Raw genomic sequence first — 16099 nt, 5'->3', positions numbered from 1 at the left:
GTAAAGCTATATATGGTAAAGCTATATCCGGTAAAGCTATATATGGTAAATAGCTATATATAGTAGATGGCTAAATCTGGTAAAGCTATATATAGTAAACTATACCATATATATATTTGGTTCGGTAGAGCTCTTTGAAAACGTACTTTTCTATTCTCTGTACTCTCTCTCTCTTGTTGTACATACCTGAAGTCATCAATACAAAATCCTTTTAGCCAGAGTTCTCCTTGCAACTTTTCTCTATCCTTTTTCTTTGTGTTCATCTAGATCGAGCGTGTGCGTTGTTGTGCGATCCTAACAACTGGTATCGATCCTAACATTTCCCTCGCCTCTAAGAAGTTCAAGCCTACTTTTAAGGAATTCCAGATTGTTTTAACACACAATAACGGTACCTATCATTAGCTAAACTATTTATGCAGCCTCTCATCCCCTCTTGAGGTTGGTTTCAGGCTATGGACCTGCTTCTACACACAACAGTAGCTCCTTAAGTTAACTACTTATGTAGTCCCTCATCCCCCCTCACGAATGGTTTACGAGCTCTAGACTCGCTTCTACACGATAGTAGCTCCTTAAGTCAACTATTTTTGCAGTATCTTGTCCCCTCTCGAGGCTGGTTTACAGCTCTTGACATGCTTTTACACACAATAATAACTCCTCAAATTGATATCATCCATGTTGCTCATGATCTCGTAAGTTCTTTTAAATTTTTATTAAGTACCATAAATGTTTACTAGGTTCCTAGAGGCGTCTAGGTGGTTTAAATCTCATATGACATTCCTAGAATGTTCGAGGTTAGCTTCTCGGGACTAATTCAGTCTCTGGGTGCACTCAGGTATAGACCTCTTGTTACAGGTGGCGATCCTAGGTTGCTTGGTCTACTGAAAAAGTATCAACTTAGGTGAACGTAAAAATCGCTCTAGCTCTAGCGCCTTAGTCTTAACTTGGTTCATTCATGCATGCTTTGATAAGGAGTTATTCCTATCAATAACCTAAAATATAGAAAACATAATCTAAACATTCATGCAAATTCAAAGATAACATCAATCAGTCACTCGAAGCATAGATAAACATAATCTAAATCACTCATCCTCCTTTCTTTACACAACAAACATGCCACTTAAATTCTCATTCTAGGAGCATTTTAGTAATTTATTATAATTAACCTAGCATCTCATCCAAATCGTCCTTCTAAAGTTCTAATCATGCATATTCTAACCATCTAAGGCATGCTAGCGCGTCTTAGTGTTCCCTACAAGTATTGCTTGAAAAAATCTAATTGACTACTTACATGGATGATGCGTGTCTTCCCAAGCTAACTTTCGGCGTTCTAATTCAAGTCACAATAAAAAAAACAATTGAATAGGAGCCGAAATGGGCAAGAAAAACCACCTCACGCTCCTCATGAGCAGATAGGAGGTGATCCACGCGCACTCTGGGGTGGACCACGTGTCGCAAGATGGTTGGATATTTTGACTCTAAGGGCATGTGTTCAAATCCAGAGGCGCGTGCTGGAATTCCTTCAATTTTTCATTTGTTGACACGTGTCTGTACTAGCGCCAGACCTTCCACTCTGTTCGACACGTGTCCTAGTGTAATGTCTGATGTGTTCGCCTCCACCTTTCTTGACACGTGTCGCCTACCAAGGAACATTAAACCATTTTTGATTCACCACTGCAGATGCCATTATTTTCCTTTCCCAAAGATGATGTTCTTAATTACTCAACACAACTCAAACGTGCTTCTTTGTTTACACATACATCACTTTCAACTCAAAACATCACACATAACTGAAGAAAAGAAAATTGGTTTGTCAAAGCTCCTGCTTGGCTTCGCCCGACTTGTTCAGCTCCGCTCGCGGTTCTTCAATGCCGACCACTTTGGGATCCTTAACCTTCTTCGGGGAGACCTTGGACAACGTCACCGTGAGAACCCCATTTTCCAGCCGAGCTCTAACAGACTCCATATCCGCATTTCTGGGCAGCCGAAACTGCCTCCAGAATTTCCCATAACTTCTCTCGATTCGGTGCTAGTGATCGCTCTGTTTTTGCTTATTGAATATAATATCTAGAGTATATATTATTTATAGAATATATCTTAATATTCTTTATTTATTATTTGATTTACCGTATATTTTATTTTACTCTCAATATTTAATTATTTTATATTTTTCTCATTTGTACTAGTTTGTATCCTATTTAAAGGATATCAATATCAATGATAATATAGACCTCCCCAATATCAGAGCACCGATCTTGGTATTCTTAAATATCAAAATTTTCTCTATGGCGGAATCAGCCAGATCCAGCTTCAAAAATTCGGATGTTGATTCAACACATCCTTATTATATTCACCACTCTGATCAGCTAGGATATTCAATTGTTTCAATCAAATTAAATGGAACAAATTATCAATCATGGAGTAAATCAGTTATGGATGCTCTAATTGCCAAAAAGAAAATTGGCTTCATTGATGGCACAATTGAAGAACCATCTCAAGATGCAAATTCAATCGAATTTGAACTATGGAATCAGTGCAACAGTATGATAATATCTTGGTTAACTCATTCAGTTGAAGCAGATATCGCTGAGGGTATTATTTACGCCAAGACAGCTCGTCAAGTGTGGGTTGATCTTCACGATCAATTCTCACAAAAGAATGGTCCAGCAATTTTTCAGATACAAAGGTCTATAGGAATGATGTCGCAGGGAACCATGGCACTGTCAGTATATTTCACCAAGCTCAAAGCACTCTGGGATGAATTGGAAGCATACCGCACACCATTTACCTGTAATCAACGTCAAATACATATTGATCAACGCGAAGAAAACAAGTTGATGCAACTACTCATGGGACTCAATGAATCTTATAAAACGGTGAGATCCAACATATTGATGATGACTCCATTACCTAATGTGAGGCAAGCCTATTCATTACTTGTACAAGAAGAGATGCAGCGTCAGGTGACTTCTGAACCTACTGAGAATTTCTCGATTGCATCAGCAGTGCAGAAGAAAACAACATATTCAAAACTCGCGAAGGATAAATCATGTGAACACTGCAATAAAAGTGGTCATACAATTGATGAGTGTCGATTCCTTAAGTTTCACTGTAAACTTTGTGATAGAAGGGGACATAGAATATCGATGTCAACAGAAAAATAATTCTAGAAGGGCAGTACAAATCAATCAACACAACAATCAAGGATATCGATCATCTGCAAATATGGCCGATATTTTTCAGTTGAATACAGAAGAACAGTCACCTAATTCCATCCCAAATTTTTCTTCTTGCAATTACAACAGATTGTACAAACCTTATCTGCACTCAATCATCGTCCTTTTGGTAATTCTGATAATAACATCAATGTTGCAGGTTTGTTTCCAGTATCTGCATTATCTATTAACTCTACGAGTTCTAATCCATGGATTCTCGATAGTGAAGCTACAGATCATATAGTATCCAAAGCTTCTGTTATGACTGAACCAAAGGCTACCACCATATCTACAATAAATTTGCCTAATGGAGGGACAACACATGTGTCACATACCGACAATGTTTCTTTTAATTCTAACCTTAAATTAAACAATGTTTTATGTGTGCATTCATTCAACTTAAACCTAATGTCCATCAGCAAACTTACCAATGACTTGAAATGTTATGTGACCTTTTATCCTGATTCTTGTGTTATGCAGGACTTGGCTACGGGGAAGATGATTGGCTCGGGTAAACAATTTGGAGGTCTCTATCATATTTCTTCATCTCCAATCAAATCTTCAGCTCATCAAGTATCTCAGTCATCTGATTTGTGGCATTTACGCCTAGGTCATCCTTCCTTTTCTCGTTTTAAATTTCTAGCTGATCAATTGCATCTTAATAATGCGAGTTATTCTCATAATTGTAGTATCTGCCCGTTAGCAAAACAAACTAGGTTGTCTTTCCCAAGAAGTTCAATAACAACCCATTCTGCTTTTGATCTGATACATTGTGATGTTTGGGGACCACATAAAATTCCTACCCATTCTGGTTTGCGTTTTTTTCTCACTATTGTTGATGATTTTACTCGATGTACTTGGGTTTTTTTAATGCAACATAAGTCAGAAGTACATCATTTGTTAATGAACTTTGTTAAATTCGTTCAAACTCAATTTCATACTACTATCAAGATAGTTAGATCAGACAATGGGACTGAGTTCCTATCTTTGCAACCATTTTTTACTTCTTGTGGCATTGAATTTCAGTGCACTTGTGTCTATACTCCACAACAAAATGGAGTCGTAGAACGTAAGCATCGTCATATCCTAAATGTAGCTAGGTCTCTTCTTTTTCAGTCACAGGTTCCACTTAATTTTTGGGGAGAATGCATTTTAACGGCTGTTTATCTTATAAATAGAACACCATCACCATTGTTATCTAACAAGACACTCTTTGAAGCACTCTACAAACGACCACCTACATTTCACCATCTTAAAGTTTTTGGTTGTAAGTGTTATGCAACTGTAGTACATCCTAAGAAAAAATTTGAACCTCAGGCAATTCCTTGTGTTTTCATAGGATATCCTTGTGGTCACAAAGGTTACAAGTTGTATGACATGCAGTCTAAAAAATTCTTTATTAGTCGTGATGTTAAATTTTGTGAAGATGATTTTCCTTTTTCATCAGCTTCACAAACTTTGACATTAGCTCATTCAACTCCCATTTTACCATTTCATAATCCACCCTACTCAAACATCCATTATGATCCTTCTATCCCTTCGTCATCTCCTCCACCTCCTATTCCTTCTCCAAATTCATCAGTTCCAGATTCACCAGATTCACCCACTAAATCTAATCTTATCCCACTTGATACATCAGTTCCACTCCGACGTTCTACTCGTACCAAACAACCTCCAGCTTATTATAATGATTATGAGATGTCTTCTGGAGCCAATCATTTAACCTCTAGCTCAAGTCCCAACACTGGCACCAGGTATCCCCTTCATCATTACCTTTCATTCTCTCGTTTTTCTCCTACTCAACGTGCTTTTCTAGCTCTTATTACAGCCCGATAGAACCTAAAACCTATGATGAGGCAGTTGGCAATCCATTATGGCAGCATGCTATGAATAATGAAATTGCAGCTTTGGAACGTAATCATACTTGGTCTCTCGTTCCTCTACCACCTGGCCATGAACCTATTGGCTGTCGTTGGGTGTACAAGATTAAACACAACTCTGATGGTTCTGTTGAACGTTATAAAGCTCGACTTGTAGCAAAGGGATACACTCAGGTTGAAGGTTTTGATTACAAAGAGACATTTTATCCTACAGCGAAACTTACTATAGTTCGTTGCTTACTCACTATTGCCACTGCTCGAAAATAGTTCACTCGTCAATTGGATGTTCAAAATGCCTTTCTCCATGGTAATCTAGACGAGGAAGTCTATATGTCTTTACCACCAGGTATTCGCCGACAGGGGGAGAATACAGTATGTCGGCTCCATAAATCTCTTTATGGTTTAAAACAGGCTTCTCGCAATTGGTTCTCCATATTCTCTACCACTATTCAAAATGCATGCTACACTCAGTCCAAAGCAGATTACTCTTTATTTACTAAGAGTAAAGGTACTTCTTTCACTGCAGCTCTTATCTATGTAAATGATATTATGTTGACAGACAATGATCTCAAAGAAATTCAACATCTCAAGACTAGTTTACTCGAAAAATTTCTTATCAAAGAGTTAGGGAATTTGAAATATTTCCTAGGTCTAGAAAATGAATTTTTATGTCTCAAAGGAAGTATGCTCTAAACAATCTTCAAGACACAGGTCTTACAGGAGCACGTCTAGAAAAATTTCCTATGGAGCAAAATCTAAAACTTTCTTCAACAGAAGGAGAAAAGTTGAATGATCCAAGTAAATACAGACGGTTGGTTGGCAGATTAATATATTTAACCATTACTAGGCCTGACATAGTGTATTCAATTCGTATGCTTAGTCAATTTATGCATGAACCAAGAAAACCACATTGGGAGGCAGCTCTTCGAGTTCTGAGATACATCAAAGGTACTCCTGGTCAAGGACTTCTACTACCATCTGAAAATAACTTGAGATTACAAACATATTGCGATTCAGACTGGGGTGGTTGTCGAACTTCCAGACGGTCTATTTCTGGGTTCTGCATTTTCCTTGAAAATTCAATTATTTCTTGAAAGTCAAAAAAACAAACCAATGTATCTAGATTATCAGTAGAAGCCGAGTATCGAGCTATAGCAAATACTTGTTTAGAGTTAACTTGGTTAAGATACATTATCCAAGACTTGAAAGTTTCACTGTCCGAACCAACATTATTGTACTGTGATAATCAAGCAGCATTACACATAGCAGCCAATCCAGTTTTTCACGAACGTACGAAACACATTGAAATAGATTGTCATATAGTTCGAGAAAAATTACAAGCTGGAATCATCAAACCGTGTTATGTTTCGACTAAAATGCAATTGACAGATATTTTCACTAAAGCTTTGGGAAGACATCAATTTGATTTTTTGAAAGACAAGTTGGGTGTGATTGACATACACTCTCCAACTTGAGGGGGAGAATTGGATATAATATCTAGAGTATATATTATTTATAGAATATATCTTAGATATTATATCTTAATATTCTTTATTTATGATTTAATATTCTTTATTTATGATTTGATTTACCGTATATTTTATTTTATTCTCAGTATTTAATTATTTTATATTTTCCTCATTTGTACTAGCTTGTATCCTATTTAAAGATATCAATATCAATGATAATATAGACCTTCCCAATTCTATTTTCTATCTCATTCTTAACATTGCTCCTCCCTTTTCCTCTCTCCCATCACTTTGATAACCCTGTTTTCGTCGTCCAACTCGATGTTCAGCTCGCCCTTGCTAAGCCCAGGCACATCCAGCATGATCACGTGCCTCTCCGGCGTCTCCTTCCAGTCCACTCTGAAGAGTGAAGATGAAAAGTACGCAGTTCTTTGCTTTGGATGGTTCCATTTTTGGTGGATGGGTGAAGTCGGGGGATGATGAAGAGTACTTTATAAGTGGAATGTATTTGGGCATTGTTCTTCTGGGTTCTGGAGAGTTCGTGAAGATGGTGTGGAAGCTTCAGGATTTTATTGGAACAAAAACATCGAGGATTCTCCTGCTTCTTCTCGACACTTCTCATCCAATTTCTTCTACTTCTCTCTCTAATTTTACTGCCCAACAAGCAAACCATTTATCCAATTTCCATCATTCATTTGTTAAATTCTCTAGAAATATTTATTCTCAAACGTAATTGCACCCTTGCAACAATTCTTTTTTGGACCGCACAACTTTCGAACGCTCCTCTACCTCGATCGACAGTCAGCGAACACCTAAAAATAGATAGGAAAACGGGGATGAGTATAAAAATTATACTTAGTAAGCCACTTACTTGTAGGCTTTAATAGCACCCTAGGCTTCATAGATTCTCACGGACTTCTCATTGGCTCTAGGACATCTAGTTTTGGTCTTATCCTCCTGTGGATATTCTAGTTCTCCGTCCTTTCATTTAAACCCTAGGAGTTTCTTATGTCAAGCTGTGAATGACTTGTGACCTACGAGGAGCTACCTCATGCATGGTTTATGAGACTACTTGGTATCTAGGGGTGAGCTGCAACCATTTAGGTCCACAGTAGCCCCCCTCATCTCAAAAGGGCTACCCCCCCTTATCCTATGCAGCTAATGGGTTGTACGACGTGGGCTCCCGTTTCCCATGAAAAACAGCTAGGAGTAGTGGGTACTGATCAGGAACCCCTAGTCACCCACGAAGCTATAAAATTCCGTTCACACAACTAGCAGTCTAAAAACACTCCTAAGATGGTTCATTTGTTGTGGTGGTCTCTTAGGTTCCTAGGGAAAGGTTAGGTCTAGACTCAATGACTTGTCACTCTAACCCTAAATCCCTACACTTTATCATCATAATGAGTCATGGAAAATAACTGAGTGTGCACACAACCATCATCTAGTATCATCATACATAATTCATCCAAAATAACACATACATGTTTAATAAGGCAATAACATTCATCAATCTCCCAGAGTGCAAAGTTCACAAATTCTCATCCTCCTTTCATAATGAATTATACACATACACTTAGATAATTCTCATAATGCTTCTCATATCACATCCATACTCATAATATTCAAATTACCTAAATTCATTCATGGTAAGCTACCACCTTAGTTAAATATACTAGCATGCATGCATTCCAAGGGATCCCTACAAGTATTGCTTCCTAAAAATTCATACGGTGACTTACATGGTTGACGCGTGCCCTTTTGCTTAGAATTTTTATGCAAATAGGGTGTTCGAAAATATTGATTTTTCTCAATTAGGCCCTAATTCACATAAAAATGGTTAGAGTTGGAATCAAGATGAAAAGTGCGAAAACAGAAGTCGAACGGGACAAAAAATGACCCTCATGCACATAGCACATGCCGGAGAGACACTCCATGCGCAAGGCCACTCGCGCGTACGGACGCGCTTTAGGGAAGAGGATGCGCGTTCTGGAGCTGCCACATGGCTTGCCGAATTGGTCAGCTGCTGATGAGTGCATGGGTTCGGATACGGAGGTGCACATTGAAATCCCGAATTTCCTTACGTTGACGCGTGATATCACAACCTAAGTAGAAGAAAGTAGGTTGTGACCCTCACGTTGCGACAAGAGAAGCGACGACCCTCAAGTGGCGCCCATTCGACCACACGAGGGCCTAGACGAGTGCCATGATGCGACCAGGGAGGATGGTGCATCATCTAATACACCACACAAAGTGGGCATTGAAGACAAGTTGAGACATAAGCATGATAGAGACATCAAATAGACAAGAGGGGCAAAAATAGGCTTGTTGAAGGGCCGGGTAGGGTCCTAGTCTTAACCTCAAAAGTCGAGGTTCCGGAAGGAATTTGAGCATACGATTCTGGAGTTAAGTCTGTCCATACGAAATATGAATGCTCGCCAAATTTGGTGTCAATCGGACACTGCCTGGCACCATATGACCGTTTGCCAAAATCATGTCTATGCTTGATGGATTAAAAATGGCTTAAAATGTACTATACGGGTACCATGGTGTCAACTCTCCACCCCCCCCTGGCCTGTGGCCTCAATGAACTATCCTGTGACACATACTTGTGTCACTGTGGGTGAGTGTGCCGAGACGAGTGTCAAAGGTGACTTTCTTTGAAATATATTTTTCAAGGACAGTACCAGGCGGCACGGGGGTGCCGATATTGCGCCCGAGATGAGGGCCCTCGCATACTGGATCTGCTACTCGATATGGTATACGTAAATGACATGGCACTGGCACGGGAGGGCTAGTGCCTCGATAGAATCCAGATGGACAGATGTTCGAGACGTTTCGATGAGATGAATGACACACGAGCCCATTCTCGATGGCATGAGCGAGCAAGTTGTAATGGCCGAAGACACCCTAAGACTCGGGATGATGTCAAGATGTATGGACCATGTCGATGGGAATCGAGATGACGAGATGAGACGTGATGCTGCATTGAGAGATCTTGGCCCTGAGTAGAGGCAAAGTCGAGCCGAATGACCTGACCTAGTGTAGAGGCTAGTCGGTTGTGTCGCAGATGATTGAACATGCACGCGCAGGCAATGTGTGTGGTCAAACAAGCTTGGATTCTGCACAAGCAATGTTTGATTGACGAAGACGAATCTCGCTTAGGATCCGGTGAAGCCACAAAGCTAGGGCGAAAAGTATATATGGGGCTTAATTCCCCTTAAGGCTGGTCGTGAGCGTGTCAAGATCACAATGCCGCGCGGTAAAAAAAGTAGGACCGTGACATGTGGCACGCATGGTTCGATCGGTCGGGTTGGACCAGGGTTGGCTGATTTGGTGGGTCGCGGATCAAAGTTGGTCGGTACGCGGGTTTGTGGCTCGGATCAGGCCTTGTGTCACAAGATAGATGGAGCCACATCACTCCACCACTGATGCGTTGTTCCACTCAGCGTGCGTACACACAGAGGCCCTGTTGCCAGTTGACACTTGGCTCGCTGGATATTTCTTTTTTCTCTCCTACTGTGCAAAACACAATCCGATTTTCGATAAGTTTCTATCGCTTTTCTCTTTTTCATATCTTTTAATCTAGGATCCAAATCGATAAGTTTCTTCAGCAAAGTTATAGATCGTAATTCAAACTACATCCTGATATTTTTTTCTTGAATTTTACTTCAACATAGACTGAAATATGAGCGTTCAAAATAGGCCGTTCACTTTTTTACCGTTCTTGGAAAGAGCCCTCAAGATTCCAATATGTTGTTTTTTGACAATCGGCAAAGGAAATCCTTTTTCATAATTGGTGTGATAGGAAATCGTTTGACCGGAAGAGAAGAAAGTTGATGGAAAAAAATAAAAACGCCCTAAAAATAACAAAGAGAGAGAGAATTGCAATTTGAGTTTGCTTAAATTAAGAAGATGTGATGTTTTATTTCTCAACAGATTCACCTATTTAAATAATTAAACTTATGCTAAAAATGTCCCAAAGAGTGGCCAACTAAATCTGTGTCACTTCCTTCAAGATGGCCTACTAAAAATTTGGTAATCCATTCCACCTGTTTGTCAAGGTCAAGATATTCAATCAACTAATTAAAACGTGTAAACTAAATAAGGAAACCTCAGGCTTTTCTCTAACAATCTCCTCCTAAAACCTGTGGTATATCTACCTTATTATTTGAACTCCGATCTTTGAACGTAGTTCCTTAAATCTTACCCGTGCCAGAGACTTGGTGAAGATGTCTCCAAGTTGTTCCTCTGTTTGGATGAAGTCAATCTTGATAAACCCCCGAACTGCACACTCCCGAATGTAATGGAACCTGATCTCTATGTGCTTGCTTTTGTCGTGCAAAATCGGATTTTTGATCAGGGAGATCGTAGCTTTGTTGTCCACATAAAGCATTGGTGGATCGACTTCTTTTCCGATGAATTCCTCCATCAGTCGCGCAAGCCAGACCCTCTGTGTTGCTGCCGTCGAAGCGGCAATGTACGCTGCTTCGCAAGAAGATAAAGCAACTACCTTTTGCTTAGTTGATTGCCAGCAGATTGCGCCGCCTTAGAGGAAGTAAATCATCCCGCTGGTGCTCTTACGATCATCAACCGTCACCGGCCATGTCACTATCACTGTAGCCGACCAGCTCAAGCTTCTCCTTTCCTCTCCCTACACAGTATCTTACAGCCTCTGGTTTCGGCTACATAGCGCAGGATACGCTTGACAGCCACTAGATGCTCCTCCCTAGTTGCTTCCATAAATCTACTCACGTATCCAATGGAATACGCAAGATCAGGGCGAGTGTTTACCAGATAGCGCAGACTCCCGACAATGCTGTGGTAATTGGTGGAGTCGACTGCCGTCGTAGTGCCGGCCTTCCTTAGCTGGAGTAGGGCCTCCATTGGCGTCCTTGTAGGGTTGCTGTCTGCTAGCCCAGCAGTATCCAATAGCTTCATTGCGTACGCACTTTGACAGATGGTGATGCCGGCAGTACTCTGTTGCACTTCGATGTCGAGGTAGTAGCTGAGTACGCCGAGATCGCTCATCTTGAAGTTCTTTGACATCTCCCTCTTGAATCTTCCAAGGACTTCCATGTCGCCTCATGTGATTATGAGGTCGTCATCGTACACTCCCACAATCAGTCACTACTCGTCGTGGCCGTGCATGTACATGTCATGCTCAGAGGCACAGCGCTTGAACTTCAGTGACAGTTGGGTACTGTCGAGCTTCACGTTCCAGGCTTGTGGTGCTTGTCGAAGCCCGTAGAGTGCCTTGTGTAGGCGCAATATCTTACCGGGGTTGTCGTTGTCTAGGAAGCCAGGTGGTTGTCAGACGTAGACGGTCTCCTTCAGCTCTCTGTTAAGAAAACCGGACTTCACGTCCATGTGGTGGACCTCCCAAGAGCAATGTGTTGCGATTGCCAGCAAAAAGCGGATGGATTCTAACCATGCCACCGGCGCAAATACCTCTTTGAAGTCCACACCTTACTTCTGGACGTAGCCCTTTGCAACCAGACGGGCCTTGTGCTTCACAATTTCTCCCTTTTCGTTGCGCTTCAGTTTGAAGACCCATTTGAGCCCTATGGCTCGGTGTCCCAGCGGCATATCCTCTAGACTCCACGTCTGGTTCTCGGTGATGGATGTCATCTCCTCCTACATTGCCTTCAGCCAGCACGGGTTCCTTTCTACTTCGGTGAAGGTGTTCGGTTCATCTACGCTGATGGCATGCAGTTCGGCCACCTCTTGTTCGAGTTCGCGCGGCGCTAGACTAGGTCTTCCATCCTCCGGTACCTGGTCACCAAATCATCATTGTGATCGGCATCCAGCCTCGAATCCGCAGTCCGTGGTGTTGCGAACTCCATTGGTTCAGGGGGTGCAGCTGCTGGCGGTGGTGACGGTTCCTGATGCTGGGCTCCTCCTTCTTGCGGCTCGGTGACGAGGTACTCCATCGTGAATTAATTTGGGTTGTGGTCTGCCTTGATCACGTCGTTCCATTGCCAGAAGGTGCTTTTGTCGAAGATGACGTCGCGAGACATGTGAGCTCGCCTCCTCGCAGGATCATAGAGTCTGTACGCCTTTCTCCCGGGTTCGTAGCCGATGAAGACGACTTTCAACCCCCTGGGATTGAGCTTGGCGAGGTGGGGACGCGCTACCTTCATGTATGCAACGCAACCGAATACTCGGAGATGGTGTACCACTGGCTTCTTGTTGTACCAGGTGTAGCGACCCTAAATTTTACCTATTTAATCTAAGATCATTACTATACCTTGAAATGCATAATTTACATTAAATGGGCGCTGTTCATAAATGCGACTTACACTCGTCTTTTATTACCTCGTGAAAGAGAAAATGATTACAAGGGAAAGAAAGGAAAAGAACATTATTGAAATAAAGGAAAAGGAACGAAACTGAAGTAATGTCTTATACTACCCTATGGTTTATTATGCAAATACAATTCAACCTATACTAACCTATACTAATGATGCAAACCGAATTCAACCTAGACTATGAAATGGAAAAATAACTGCCCTATGCATGTGCCACGGTCTCGAGGTGTACAATGCCGCCGTCGATGTCACATGGGTGCTTTGCCCTTATCTGAAAAAGTAAAGTAGCACGAGGCTTGAGTATTTCTAGAATACTCAGTAAGTGACACCCTATCAGGGTTATGCAACAATCACATGCAATGAAATGATGGGACCTATCTTTCGTTTTGTTTCGTTTCCCCTACGGTGCTGTCCTAACGGGTAATTGTGGACGTGTACCATATACTCTACACACAGCCCATACGTGCGAGTATGGGCTCACTAGCTAGTTCGCACAACACTAGGCCACTTTCCTTATTCGGTGGGCATACTCTGGGAGCCCCTTATGCCGGGACCCGTTAAAACTAGTAACCGTCATGGCAGTGTTATGCAAAGCATAACGATCGTTGTCCTGCCATTGGATGTATGCGTCCGCACCCTCGTGATGGGATAGGGGTATCTCCACAGATGCATGAACACATATAATGCATGAGGTCCCCACTATTTCTACATTTATCATTAATGAACATAACCCCCTGTCACGTTCCATGCTTCATGTCATTTTCATTTTCAATTTACATTTCATACATATTCCTATCGGGGTTATGATTCCAGACAGTTTACCGTATTTCATGTCATACAATTCATGCTGTTTACATTCAAACATTCCATACAATCATGCCATAACCATTCAAGAACAATATATCGTCACATGCATTACACATCACATCAGACTAAATAGCATACATAGCATACATTCACGTTCACATGACTACGTACTTAAGCACAATAATCTAGCATACAACTTAATCACACGTGCAAATCCACAGGCATGTGCCAACATACAACAAATAATGCGTAACCTACGACGGGTAAGCCACTTACTTGGTATGCCTTAGCCGAAGTACTCCCTAGAATATAAACGTTAGCTCCTAGCTCCTCGTGAATGTTCTACGCTTCCATTGGTGGTTGGTTCCTATTGGTTCATTCATCTCCTTCGTTAGTATTTCACAAACATAATTAATTTCCAACTTGAATTTGTGAAATACGATCTTAAAATGATCTATTTTACCTTAAACAGGGCCGAAGCCAAGTCCGAGAGGGTCGAAACGATGAAAAACGGGCTGAAAATAGGTTTCTCGAGCCGAATAAGCCACTGGAGCCGAGAAGCCGCTGCCGAGCTGATTAAGCCGCCGGAGCTGAGGGGAGCCGCACTGCAGACGTGCCACATGGCACAACTAGAGGGCGACGCGTGTGTAGCGGTCTCGGGTCGAGGCGTAGGTTATTGAATCGCTCGCGGATTTTGGGTTGTTCGCAGGTGGCGGGACGTTCGAGGTGACAGGCCGGCCCAGGCTGAAGGAAAAGTGCAGGTGGGCTGGGCTGTAACTGGGCTTACGCGTTTTGGGCTGAAGTGACTGGGTCGCGGGAACCGTTGGGTACTGGGCTGACCTAAGGTGATTGGGTTCGGTTCGGGTTGCAAGATCCGGCCCTCGGGTCAGACTTCGTCTTCTTCACCTGGTTGCCTGCGCATTTTTCCGACAACTTTTCTCTCTCCTCATTAACGTCGTTTCGACGTCTTTTTTCCCTCATTTTTCCTCCATTCTCGAGTCTCTTCCTCCCCCTAACTCCATTTTTGGTATTGATTTGGTTTGTGAAGGCCTCACACTCCCGGATCTAGAGAAGTTCGGAAATCCGACGTTTCGATTTGATGAGGCCCTACAAGTGGAAGATTCAACAAAGTGGGAGCAAGCCATGGATGATGAGATGAGCTCACTTGAAAGGAATAATACGTGGGTGCTGATTGAGTTGCCTACAGGAAAGAGAACTCTGTTGAACAAATGGGTGTTCAAAATCAAGGTTGAACCAGATGGCAGAAGGAGGTTTAAGGCTCGGTTAGTAGTTAAAGGATATTCACAAAGAAAAGGCATTGATTATGCTGAGATCTTTTCTCCAGTTGTGAAATTAACTACTATCCGAATTCTACTGAGTATTGTTGCATCGGAGAATTTGCACCTTGAGCAAATGGATGTAAAAACGGCATTTTTACATGGAGATCTAGACGAGGAGATCTATATGCAACAACCCGAAGGATTTGCAGCTCCAAGCAAGGAGCACATGGTGTGTAAGCTCAATAAGAGCTTGTATGGACTGAAACAAGCACCGAGACAATGGTACAAGAAGTTTGACTCCTTCATGAGCAAGAGTGGTTTCCACAGAAGTGAAAAGGATCAGTGTTGCTACCTCAAGAAATACACTGATTCTTATGTGTTTCTACTCCTGTATGTGGATGATATACTAATTGCTGGATCAAGTATGAGGGAGATAAACCACCTGAAGGCAAGCTTGTCTTCAGTATTTGAGATGAAAGATTTAGGTGCAGCGAAGCAGATCCTTGGGATGAGGATTTCTCGAGATAGATCTGCTGGCACATTAAATCTATCCCAAGAGCAGTACATTGAGAAGGTGTTGTCCAAATTCAAGATGAATAACGCTAAACCCAGGACTACCCCCTTGGCAAATCATATTAAATTGTCAAAGGGGCAATCTCCCAAGACAGTTGAGGAACGTGAGCACATGGCATCAGTTCCGTACGCTTCTGCAGTTGGGAGTTTGATGTATGCTATGGTCTGCACTAGGCCTGACATAACACATGTAATGGTTGTTGTTAGCAAGTACATGGCAAATCCAGGGAAAGAACATTGGGAAGCTGTGAAGTGGCTTCTAAGATATCTGAGAGGTACATCCAATACTTCACTTTGTTATGGCAATGGCAAAGTAGTTTTGCAAGGTTTTGTGGATGCTGATCTGAGTGGAGATGTAGACTCTAGTAAGAGCACATCTGGATATATCTACACTATAGATGGAACAGTAGTGAGTTGGATGTCCAAGCGTCAGAAATGCGTTGCTCTTTCATCTACTTAAGCAGAGTACGTGGCAATAGTTGAAGCTGGAAAGGAGATGATATGGATGACAGACTATCTAGAAGAATTAGGCCGGAAGCAGTGCAAGAAGATCCTTTATACAGATAGTCA

This window comes from Cucurbita pepo, chromosome LG02 (genome assembly GCF_002806865.2).
Source record: "Cucurbita pepo subsp. pepo cultivar mu-cu-16 chromosome LG02, ASM280686v2, whole genome shotgun sequence".
In the NCBI taxonomy this organism is placed as follows: domain Eukaryota; kingdom Viridiplantae; phylum Streptophyta; class Magnoliopsida; order Cucurbitales; family Cucurbitaceae; genus Cucurbita; species Cucurbita pepo.
Note: the sequence above shows the minus strand (reverse complement) of the source record.